General features: G+C 47.2%; 1 long non-coding RNA gene across 1 annotated transcript in view; it reads left to right on the plus strand.

Moving 5' to 3' along the window:
- Positions 1 to 13179, plus strand: part of LOC121282632 — a 103361-nt gene that overhangs the window by 14766 nt on the left and 75416 nt on the right. The gene's annotated exons all lie outside the window — the stretch shown is intronic.

A 13179-nucleotide genomic window follows, 5' to 3' on the forward strand; every position in this document is an offset into this window, starting at 1 on the left:
ATCAGTTAACTTAGCAGACAGCATATAGTTTGTGTGCTATCTGTATCTGAAGAAATGGGCAAAGCTAAATCCCACATCATGGTCCCATGCTCATTTCTAGGGTCTATTGTATTTCTCTCTAGCTGCCTTTAGTCATCCCAATATTCAGTTGGTGCAAATTTCTGTTATGCCAGACAAGTACATGCTTGTTGTGCATCCTATGCTCATGGTGACAGCAAAATATTCCCTTACATGTTATTCATTTAAATAAACCTTTTGTTATCAATATTTCTTAGATATGATTACAGCACTATTTGGGTTTGTTCTTCAGAAATTGGGCATTGTCAAGATCAGCAGAAATCTATGTATATAAAAAAAACTTGCCTTTTGTAGCAGAACCTCACAAACTCAGGACATCCCAAAATGCTTTGCAGCCAATTCAGTATGTTTTTAATAAAAAAAACATAAAGTGTTGGAAATACTCAGCAAGCCTGGCAGCATCTGTGGTGAGATTATACATATTAGGAAAGGATGGACAGGCTGGGGGTGAAATTTTCCATGCCCGTTGGTATTCGGCATCATGGAGGACATGGGCAGACAATATGGCGCGAAGCTCAAAAATCAGTTTCACGAGGCTGTGAAACAAGTTTGCAATCGTCAGCTCTGCCCATCAATAGGGGGTTGAGCTTTCTGCCGCCACATGATGGGAGCTTCATCTTAATACATCTGCATATCATTATAAGCCCTGTTCACTGGAAACATCCTCCCACACCAGGTCATCCAGGCACGTCAGTGTGATTGCATACCGACACATTCCACAACAGCATTTATAAGGCATACGCCTGGTGAACTACATTTCAAGGGGAACTTGGAGGTGAGTGCACAGTAACATTGCGCAGCACTTGCTAGGGTGGCCTGTTGAAGATCTAGGATGAGACTGGTCCAAACCTGAATGATGACATTGCAAGAGGCTGTGAGCACCTCCACCAGTGACTGCTCCATGGCCAGCTTTAGCAAAGAGATTGCACAACGTGCCCAGTTGTTCAGCTGTCCTGCAGTCCACTAAAACACTCATTAGTTTGCAGTCTGTGCCAAAGGGGTGAAAAGCTCAGGGGCATTTGGTGGCACTTTCAGGCCTCTGCATTGCTTGACACGCTTATCTGCCGACTCAAGCTCCTGAGCAGGGCCCCTCGGGAGTCAATGAGAGTATCACCCTTGTGGCAGTGCCGCAACCCTACCCACCGTGCATCTCCAACACACCATCTGGCCCTCCAGGGGACTCGACATCTCCTTGATTTCCCAACTGATGAGTCATTGGGTGGTGGTGGTGGGGAGTGCTTCCCCGCACTCTCCCAAACTTAGGCGCCAGGCACCTCCACCCTGGGTCCAGAGCTTTTTCCAGACTCGCGGGCAACTCGGAACCTGGGGCGGAGCGGGGTTCTGAGCTGCCACCGACCTGCGGCCCAGCACCGCGAGAGGAGACTAGAAAGGACCCCTCTGGCCTTGATCCAGGAAGTAGGATCGAAGCAGAGGTAGACCAAGCTGGCGGTTCCAAATCAGCCCCATCACTCAATGCAGGGGAGGGGTTGGGAGCCGGAGGCAATCACCTGGAGGGGGGCTTTGTGTCAGTAGCGAGCACTGTTGATGATCTTGAGTCATTGAAGCCAGGTGAGCTGGTGCCCTCTGTTGACTCCACCCTTATCCCCATCAGAGTCTCAGGGACTTCCTTGCAAGTATTTGCGGTCGCCGAGACAGGGTCCAGGCGGCCTTGGACCAGTGGCATTCATTTTGGCTAGTGTCCTAGTGTGCCCATGAGCCCTTAAAGGCCCCCACGTTGGACTGGAATGCCAAGTGGAGAGTCCAAATGTTTCTCACTGGGCTTCTGAAGGAGAGGAAGGCTTAATACTCCTCTCCTTCTTGCACTATCCAAGGCGTTGGTGTTGTTGATGGGTACCAATACTACAAGGAAGATAACCATAACTAGCCTCAACATCAACGGTAGCAGGGATACATAGCCCAGGTCCCAGAACTTCAGTCCTCAGGGATAGGTAGTATGCGGTGTGTTTCCTGCAGGAAACTCATACCGTTCCGGGAGTGAAAGCTACGTGGCTCCTGGAGTGGCAAGGGGGAGTCTACATGAGTCACCTAGCCTCCAATTCTGGTGGGGTGGCTATCTTGTTGGCCTCATGTTTTCAACCCAAGATCTTGGGGGTCAAGGAGCTGGTGCCAGACCAGTTGCTTCACCTTACTGTGCGCCTGGGGGGTGTGCATGGCACTTCACTTTGTGAACGTGTACAACACTGTGTGTGCACACTGCAGCAAGTGAGCTTCTTTGAGGAAGTGTCCACTCATCTTGGCTCCATTGACGCTGGCGAGCGCATTGTTCTTGGGATAGATTTCAACTGTACCCTCGGTGCTAGGGACCTTCTCAGTACCCAGCATCGCTCGCTAAATGTGAGTAAGTTGGGGGACCTGGTCGGGTCCTTTCACTTGATGGACGTCTGGCGACATCTCCATCCAGATCCAGTGTTTTCACTTTTGTGTCACCTGGACTGGATCATCCAGACTCAACCGCCTTTATGTTTCCAAAACGTTCGCGGCTGTATTCCGTTGGCTTCCGTACAGCAGATACCTCGCTTGGACCACCGTCTGGTGTGAGCAGAACTCCTTTCTGTGCTCAGATGGGGTCCGCTTACTGGCACTTTAACAATCTGCTGCTGGAGGACGAGTGGGTCCTCAACTCGTTCCGTCATTTCTGGGCCGGCTGGAGAAGGAAGTGGGGAGGCTTCCCCTCCTTGAGGCTATAGTGGGACATGTGCAACACTCACATCCACGCCTTCTGTTGGGAGTAGGCATGGGGGGTCAACAAAGATGGTTGAGGAGTTGGAGAAGGAGGTTCTCGACCTGGAGGTACGTCTCCATCAGCCCGATGTGGACCCAGCCGTGCGGCTGGTGTATAATGAGAAGAAGGGCGCGCTGCGGGACCTGCAACTCACCGGGTCCCAGGGTGCGTACGTGAGGTCATGGATCCGGTTCCTCCAGGACCTGGACCGCGGCACCCCCTTCAACCACTCGCTGGGAAAAAAGGCATGGGGTCCACCAGCAGCTCATCATGCTGCTGGTTGATGACGGATCCCTTGCTTCAGATCCAGAGGGTGTCAGGGCTCATGCCTGAGACTTCTACACCATCCCGTTCCCTCTGGATCCGCCCAGCGAGGATGCTCGCAGAGTTTTGTGGGAGGACCTGCCGCAGGTCAGCCTGGAGGGTGCCGTAAAGCTTGATTCCCCTATAAGTCTGGAGGCGCCCTCGACAGCCTCTCCAGGGCCATCATCCACCTGTCCCAGAGGACTGGTCTGACAGGCGCCTTCCAGTCCTTTGATCCGGAGAAGGCATTCGACAGAGTAGATCAGGAATATCTATTCAGGACTCTGAGCATTTGGGTTTGGGATTCATTTCATTGCCCAGATCTGACTACTCCTGTCTGCTGCAGAGTGCCTAGTTAAGGCTAACAGGTCCCTGACAGCGGCCCTTCACTTTGGGAGAGGGGTGCATCAGGACTGCCCCCTGTCTGGCCAATTGTATTCTATCTGTGTGGAGCCCTTCCTATGCCTCTTGCAAAGGAGGTTGTCGAGATTGGTCCTGTGCGGGCCAGGCATCAGGGTGGTCCTCTCAGCTTACGTCAATCTCATGCTCCTCATGTTCATGGACCCAGTTGACCTGCAGAGGGTGCGCGAGTGCCAAGAAGTGTACTCCGCTGCGTCCTCTGCCAGGATCAACTATGCCAAGTGTTCCAGACTCCTGGACACACAGTGGCAGATGGATCCCCTACCCAAGGAGCTCAGACCTTTTACCTAGAGCAGGAATAGTCTCCTCTACCTGGGGGTCCACCTCTGCACTGCTGAGGAATCCTGGCTGGCAAATTGGCAGGAGCTGGAGGCCAAAGTCACCACTCGCCTGCAGCGCTGGACAGGACTGCTCCGAGTGCTGTCTTACCGGGGTTGAGTTCTGGTCATAAACCAGCTGATTGTTGCCATGTTGTGGTACCGGCTGGTCACTTTGACCCCTCCCCCGGACTTTGTAACAAAAATCTAGAGAATGTTCGTCGATTTCTTCTGGGACAAAAGGCTGCACTGGGTCACTGCCGAGGTTCTGAATCTTCTGCTTAGGGAAGGCGGTCAGTTGCTGGTGTGCCTAAGTACCCAGGTGGCAACTTTCAACCTTCAGACCCTGCAGCTTTACATGGAGCCTTTTTCTGAGGATGGTATGTCTGGGCGACATATTTCTTCCACCATGTGCATGGTCTGAATTATGACGTACAGCTCCTGTTTATAGATCTGAGGGGCCTTCGTGGCTCCTTGCAGGCATTGCCCATCTTTTACCAGGACCTGACAAAAGTCTGGGACATGATCACTCTCCACCGTCAGGACTAGTGGCTATAGTCAGAGAATACTCAGGAATCTGCACCCCCACCACTTTAGGTGGCTGGTAGAGAGGAGGGCTGTGGCTGCCAGGGTGACCAGGATCAGGGACCTGCTGGGTGGCAGAGGACTGGGCTGGATGATTCCACAAGAGTTGACTCATCATGCATTGGTGGACGTCCAGCTCACAGCCAATGCCATCCATGACATTAGGACGGTCGTGCTTGGTCCCAATATCATGCTAGTCTTGAGTACACCCAGGTGTGCAGTGGGCTCCCCTCTGATCAAACCCCTGCTCAGATTGAATTCCACATTGGCCCCAAGCCCTGAGCCCTCCCTCGAGATCCGGGGCCCCACAACCTGAGTTGTATTGTTGAAATGCCTTCCGTGCCCTTTAGCATGGTGCGGAGGGGTGTCCTGGATGGGCTGTTGTTGCACACCCTTCACCTCCATACACTTGCCTGCCATCCAGACATGTCCTTGCGTGCCTTATTGCTGCCCAGCAGTGGAGGTCTCTCTACACTGGAGTCTGCCCCCTTACCATCCCCCGATCGGTCCCGTACAACTGTAGGATGTGTCGGTTCACAGGCTCCCAAGATGCCTGTGCCATTTGCGGCCTTGTGGAGTGCTTGGACCATGCGTATGTAAGTTGTTATAGGCTGCACCCCCTTTTCCGTTACTTGAAAAACCTTTTGTTTTTGTTTTGTTTGCACTTCAGTCCCATGCTCCTGATCTATGGGCCCCCGGTGTAGAGGGGGGCCAGGAGGGAGGAGGGCCTCCACGTGAACCTGCTCCTAGGCCTGGCCAAATTGGCCCTTAACAGGTCCAGGCACTGGGTATCTGTCCTCTTTTGTAGGGTGTTGGCACTGACCATCACTTCCCAAGCCAGATTGGTGGTGTTGCTGCCCCTCCTGCAGCCAGAGTGGGATTACAGGAATTATGGCGGGCCTCCATGGCATCCAAAAGGCGTTCCAGGGATGGGTCACTGAATTGAAGGGCTGCAGTCCCCTTACCTTTCGGAGCCATGTCTTCTATGCAGCAGTCCTGGGCTGGAAGCACTGAGAGGTGTGCACGTTGCTGCACTTTAAATATGGCGCCTGGCATGAGGAAGCGGTGAGGTGATGGCAAAGTGTGCAAATTGAAAGCTGCCTGCCAGTGAAATGGTGTGTTTCCTAGGAACGCATGAGTAATGAGGTGGGATTGGGATGATAGGGCGTGGAAAGCCCCCACTGCAGTCGGCAGTTAAAATGTTCTTTTTCCTTCTCGCTACCGCACTTAGTGCAAATTTGGGACAATTCCACTCTTGGTCTCTTTTCTCTCAAATATAGAAGGCAGAGGAGTGGTCTAATAGAGGTCTTTAAAATTATGAAAGCTTTTGATAGACTGTGTAGAGAGACAATATTTCATCCTGTGGAGAAGAGCATAGCTGAAAGCCAACAATGTAAGATAATCACCAAGTAATCCAATAAGGAATTCAGAAGACACTTCTTTACCCAAAGAGTGGTGAGAATGTGGAACTTGCTACCAGAGAGAGTGGTTGAAACCAATTGTATAGATGTATTTTAGAGGAAGTTACACAAGCATAGTAGGGAGAAGGTAATAGAGGGTTATGATGATTGATTTAGATGAGGTAAGATGGGTGGAGGCTTGAACAGAGTATAAATGCTGGCATGGACTGATTGGGCTGAATGGCCTGTTTCTGTGCAGTTTACCTTATGTAATACAAATAAACCTATGTAAACCAAGTTAACATTTCAGGTCCGTAACCTTTTGTGCTTAAGTGTTTTTAAAGTGTACTCATTCTTGTAAAGTAGAAAGTTTAAAGCAGGCTGTGATCAGGAACTTGGGAAAATCTTTTTGATACCCTTGATGAACATTTATGCTAAATCATCTGAGTCACCTGTTTTGTCAGGGATTTATCTTCAACAACATAATATTGTTGTGTAATAGTTTACCTTTGCCAAGGCAAAATTTATTTACTATACAATTAAATTCTGTTTACTGTTTATTTCCATCATGTAATGCTAGTGTGTACAATTGAGTTTTTTTAAAAATCCTTCTCGTGAAATGGACTTAGCTGATTCTTAATAATGATCAATTATGCTATGCCTGAACTGGCATGGTAAAAACCCTGGTCAATATTATTGTTATGATCAGTCCCTGCACGAGATCTCACAAATTTGTTAACTTCCCAAATGGGTACCCAATTTTGTTATGCTCCCAGGTGACAAGGAATGAGCTGGCTCCCCTTCTTCATTCAACCCCCTTTGTCAGTCACAGCAAGGTTAATTTAAAAGGGATCCCTTCCCATGTAGATAACCTTTCCCATTCCAAATGTATTTATTTTTTAGAAGGAGCCAATTTAACCAGGCTTTCTTGAGTCAAAGAAAGAGTGAGTTTATTAGTTACTAAAACTTAGAAAAATAGTAAAAACACAACACACATACACACAGGTCAGAAATGAGAAGTTAAGAGTCCAAATAAAAGTTTTTAAAAAATATGAATCAGTCTTTGGCTTTTGCGTGAGGTGGAGATGTCAATAAGTCACGACCATTAAGTTGGATGATTCAGGTAGAGCTGACTTTGGCAGTTTTGCATTGAGTTTGGAGACATTTGGTTCTGCAGGGTCACTTCTGCTGAGGATTGCCTCCAGCAACAGAGAGAGAGAGAGAGGGAGAGAGAGAGAGAGAGAGATCCCTTTGCCTGCAAGCTGCAAGGAGGTGATTCTTGTTCTTCTGCTTGCTGTCACACACATTCACACACCAGCACTTCAGCTATTTAACTGATTTTTCCCAGTGTATTCTGCAAGGGAAAATATTATGACTCACACCCAGAGTCCATGCCCTTTTATCCCAGACCATTTACAAATTCTGAGATATAAGTCAATAGGGGTTGGATGTCTTCTTAGACGTGCAATCAGTCTTTTGCCTCCACAACCACAGGAGGTCTTTTGCGTCTTTCCTATCTCCCTTTCAAATCTCTGTCTGAAGAAGTCCATGACACCTTTCAGGTGCAACATTCCATGTTCTTTCAGGACTAGTTGGTCAACTATAATCCACAATGGAATTTTCCAGGGCGTGGTCACTGCACATTATCAGCCATCTTTTGCTCAGTGTCTTTACTTGTATTTCTTTTTTAACAAAAAAAATCACAGGTTTTCCTTAAGAAGTTCAAATTACCCATAGCTTATTGGTACCATTAGTCCACTGTCGTAATCATTATTAATTAAGCAACCATTATAACAATAACTTTTATATTTATAATAATGTCTTTTATGAAGCAACACATCCCAAGGTGTTTCTCAGAAGCATTATCAAACAAAATTTGACTTTGAGGCACAGAAGGAGAGAGAAAGGATGATGACCAGAAACTTGGTCAAATAACTAGGTTTTAAGGAGTGTCTTAAAGGAGGAAAGAGTGATATAGAGGTGGAAAGGTTCAAGGAGGGCATTAGAGCCCATGCAGCTGAATGGTGGAGTATTTAAAATCTGAGATGTGCATGGGGCCAGAATTGAAAGAGCACAGATATCTCAATGGGTTGCAAGTCCTGAGGAAAATACAAAGTTAGGGAGGGGCAAGTCGATAGAGGAATTTGAAAACAAAAGTGATAATTTTAAAGTTCAGGCATTATTTAACTGGGAGCTGTGGATCAGCAAGCATAGGGGTGATGAAGGAACAGGACCTGTTGCGAGTTAGGGTATCTTCAAGTTTACAGAGCCTCAAAGTTCTCCTGCCAATGAGCGCTGACTACCTCTCTGTCCTTGATGAGTGTCACTCATTCTTAGCTCTGAGTGGGAAGGTCCTTGAGTACTTGGGCTGTAAATGGTTTTGACTATACTGAAGAATCCATGCATGCCGTGGCTGTCGGTGAGTTGCTGTATTTCTTGCACTCTTTCCACCCATCATCTGTTCTTTGGAGTATCGTCACCTGAGATTCAGTCCTCAACATGAGTTCCCTTGATATGAGTGCCCCTCCCCCCCACAACATGCTACTCGCCATCACCTCAGCGCAATCCCAGCTTGACATGAGGTTGAAAAGGCCATTCAACAGCTAAGAACCAACAAGGCCACCAGCGCAAAAGTAAACCCTGCTGAAATACTAAAAGACCGCAAAGAAGTATTCATGACACAAGTACATGACCTCACCTCCCTCTTCTGGAAGGGGATGAGCAGGCCAGGGCATCTCCGAGATCCGTAACTGTGACCATCTTCAAGAAAGGAGACAAGACTGACTGCGGTAACTATAGAGTGGTATCTTTGCTGTCTGCCACATAGAAGGTCATTGCAAGAGTCCTTGTCAATCGCCTTCTCCTCATGGCTGAAGAGATTCTACTGGAGTCACAATGTGAATTCCACCCATCAAGAGGCACAATGGACATCTTCACAGTGAGCCAAGTCCAAGAAAAATGCAGAGAACAACAGCAACCTCCATTCATGGCCTTCTTTGACTTTGTGAAAGCCTTCAACTCTATCAACTGGGACGTACTGTGGAGCATCCTCCTCAAATTTGGCTGCCCACAGAAACTTGTCACTGTCCTCTGCCTGCTGCACAATGACATGCATGTCATGATCATTACCAACAGATCCTCCATAGACCCAACACAACTGTAAACTGGTATCAAGCAAGGCTGTGACATCTCGCCAACACTTATTTTATCATCTCCCTCGCTGCAACACTCCACCCCATCTCCATGAAGCTCCCCATCAGAGTAGAGCTACTCTACAGGATGAGCAGGAAACTGCTCAACCTAAGACGCCTCCATTCCAGAAGCAAGATCACCCCAACCTCTGTCATCAAGCTGTAGTATGTGCACTCAGAGGTCATGTTCCAAGCTATCATCGACGCATTCACAGAGGTGTATGAAAGAATGTACCTTACACTAAACATCTGGAAGACAAAGGTCCTCTACCAGCCTGCTTCCGCTGTGCAACACTGCTCCCAGCCAATCAAGATCCACGGCGAACCTCTAGAAAAGGTGGATCATTTCTCATACCTTGGAAGCCTCCTCTCAGTGAAGGCACACGTCGACAATGAAACTCAACATTGTCTCCAGTGTGCCTGCACAGCCTTCAGTAATCTGAGGAAAAGAGCACTTGATGACAAAGACCTTAAACCTGGCATCAAGCTCATGGTCTACAAGGCTGCAGTGCTACCTACCCTCCTGTATGTGTCAGAGACATGGACAATGTACAGCAGACACCTTAAACCCCTAGAGAAATATCACCAGTGATGCCTCTGCAAAACCCTGCAAATTCAATGGCAGGATAAGCATTCCAATATCAGTGTCCTCTCTCAGGCCAGCATACCCTGTCCTGAGGCATTAGTACAGTTAATCAGCTACATTGGTTGGGCCACATCATCCACATGCCTGACACAAGATTCCCAAAGCTAGATCTCTACTGCGAGCTTTGTCATGGCTGGTGCTTGACAGGAGGGCAGAGGAAACGTTTCAGGGATGTCCTCAAAACTTCCCTGAAAAAACCCAACATCCCCAATGATTTTTGTGGGAATCCCTTGCTCAAGACCGCCCAAACTGGAGAAAAAGCAGCCCCAAAAGTGCCAACCATTTCGAATGTCTCCCACAGGTCCAGGTGGTGGCCAAGTGCAAACAGCGGATGAAGCGTACCACGATCTGAGCATCCACCCACCTATATCATCAAACACTACCTGCCCCACATGTGGCAGAGTGTGCGGATCCAGCATTGGAGTTTTTAGTCACCTCAGGATTGCAACCTCAGGACGCGCCATTCTTGGTCTCAAGGGGCAGCCGAAGAAGCAGGAGTTTACGGGGTGTAGGAGGTAGAAGGCCGGCCAGATGTGTGTTGTAATAGTAAAATCCAAAGGTAACAAAGGCATAGATGAAGGTTTGAGCAGTAAATGATCTGAGGTAGGAGCGGAGTTCAGCGATGTTACGAGGTGGAAATAGTCAGTCTAATAATGGCGGGAAGAGATGGTCGGAAACTCCTCTCAATGAAATACAGCACCAAGTTTGTGAACATGATGGAACAAATATTTAAATAAAAGAAGGGATACATCATCACCTCAGATCATCTCACTTTCATGAAACATGAGAATGGGAACAGTTAAGATGATGAGCTTCAAGTTTGCTCACATACCACAAAATAATCAGGTCAGTAAACCTTTCAGTAAATAAAACAAATATAAATCTCAGATCAACAATTTCTGCAGGAATGCTGTGTTTTTAAAAATCTTGTAAGGAAACTAACATCATTAGAAGCTAATTGCAAAATGTTTTACTGTTACTTTAACATGTTAAGAATGAAACCCTGTGTCAAAGTTGGCTTCAATACATGATAGCTGATACATTAAGAATTGTTCTGCAAACAATCTTCAAGGTCAAAATGCCATATGGCAGATAGTGTCTCACTAAAACACCAGCAGCTCTATGTAAGGCTTAATGCATCTTTTCTGACTGACTCATGCTGGTGCTATTTTTATTTTCAACGTCTTGAATGTTCTAGCCACTGAAATGAGAACAAGGGATAGCTTCATTTTTTTTCAAACCTCAAGCAGAACAACTGTGAATATTTATTTTAAAAGTCAAAAACAATACTGAAAAAATGGTCATTGCTAAGAGCACTAAAACTCAGGTGATGCAGGAAAATGGGAGAATGTGAGTACTGACAGTGGCATAGAAACTATGTCATGGAATGTTTGTTTTTTGAGTGCTAAACATCTTTCAATATGGCCACCAGGCACCTTATGGTCATTACAAGCCAGAGATAAACTGTCTGCCATGTTGGTAATAAAAAAAATTGGCGTGGAGTATCCATTCCCGAAACAACTAGTATGCCCTCTGTTTATGAAAATAAGAGACATAGCAGCTGTTTAAAACCCCATGGCAAGATTGGTTTTCCTTCTTGCAGCTTTGTACATTAGGCTGAAACTGATAAGGTTTTAAAATATGCTTATTTGAATGTGGTATGAGGAGGAACAGGAGTGATGATACCAAGGCTCAGCTCACGGGCAGCTCAGACATTGCCATTCAGGCACAGGGATATATCCTTGCACTCACTATTCTCAAATGTAAGCAAATGTCTTACATCAACAGCCCATTAAACAAAAGCAACACTTGATCCATTTAGGGCCTTGAGAATTCAAGGTCACACAGACTGAGTAGTTTTGCCATAGTGCTTTGTGTTGTTCAATCTTCTTGTAAGGCACACTAATTGTAGACTATGGCACCACATTACCAGGCTAATGTATTCGTTGAGAATGTGTTGCAGAAGAAGCTGGCTGTAGACGATGACAACAACAACAACTTGCATTTATCTTCTCAGACTTTGTTTTCTTGAGTGTTGTGCATTTGTGCTGCTGCACAGGGTACTTTTGTTTTCCTGAATTTCCACTCAGGATTTTGTCAACAGCGTGCTATTCCCGATATTGGAACTGGAGCTTTGCGCCACTTTTGCTTTCTCTCTTTTTGCCATTTCCCACAATTCCCAATTAAAATTCCAAATGCCAGTGGCGTGCATGGAGAGCAGATGCAATTTACAGGTGGGGGAAGCTTTTCATTGGTGAAACCTGCTGGTAGCTGATAACGCTGCACAAGCAGGAGGCCCATTAAAGAGGCTCCTGTTCAAACGGGGAGGCTGTGCATCACTGCCAGACCCTGAAGCTTTGGAGGGTGCCATATTCATCTGAGGTTCATTCAAACACCCCGTCAGGGTATCTGATATCTGCACATTTCAGCAGGCCAGCCCATGGTTCACCAATGTTTCCCTGTACATTTCCCTCCAGGCAGTCAGGGAAAGGCAGGAGGTGCTCTTGGCTGAAGACAGCATCAGAAGACCTTTCTGCCAGATCCAGGTGGCCTGAACAGAGCTGGCAGAGAAGATGACCATGGGGTCATGTGCCAAACCTGGATCCACTGTAGGAAACTGGTAAACAACTTGCCTCAATCTGCCAGGGTAAATGCCAGAGTCACATCTTCAACAGGAGTCTAACATGTGGTCATCAATAATGTATATTTATGAGTGGGCAGCTATGCCAGAAGAATGAATGCATGACCTGCCTTAGCACTATATGGCAACTGAGGCTAAAGTGTGTGGAAGTTTACCTTTTACGTGCTCTTGGATGCAATGTGTGAATGACTGGCCCCAAAGTGTGATGGGGATGCATGGAGACAAGAGGGTTAGGTGTCACTTGGCATGTCACTAACTCTGCACTTTGTCATGCAGGACAAACAGCAACATAATGCCTGAGAGAAGAGATGCACAGCAAGTGGAGTTCCTGACCTCAGGCACCAAGGAGGGGGCAATGGAGATCACTGGGGAAGAGGGATCAGTCATAGATGGCAAGCCTGGACCAGTCAGGCATAAGGAGGACAAAGCAACCATCCTGGTGGTGGAAAATGGGCATAGAATGGATGCAATGAAACGCAAAGTGTTCAAATTGTGATAATTCTTAATGTGATCTTTTTGTTCCCCACTACCGGTCATCTCCATCCAAGAGTGGATTAGAATAATTGGGCATGACAGCTGTTCCATGGATGTCCAGGCACCACTAAGATATCCTTAGTACCAGCACTCACTAGTGAGTCTGTGTATTAAAGCTCTGCTCTGTGTTCTGTTCTTGGTGGTAGAGGACACAGGTTTATAGTTAATTCAACAAAAGAGGATGCCAGGGCTAGGTCTACACCCCAGGGAGGTGATGGACATCAGGTGAAAGAGTGATGGTCATGCAGAGGTTTTATTGTTGTGTGAACCTTATGCAGACCAGGTTGTCCCTCACATTCCTTGCATGTCTCTCCATGACCC

Source organism: Carcharodon carcharias, chromosome 9 (genome assembly GCF_017639515.1).
Source record: "Carcharodon carcharias isolate sCarCar2 chromosome 9, sCarCar2.pri, whole genome shotgun sequence".
Classification (NCBI taxonomy): Eukaryota; Metazoa; Chordata; class Chondrichthyes; order Lamniformes; family Lamnidae; genus Carcharodon; species Carcharodon carcharias.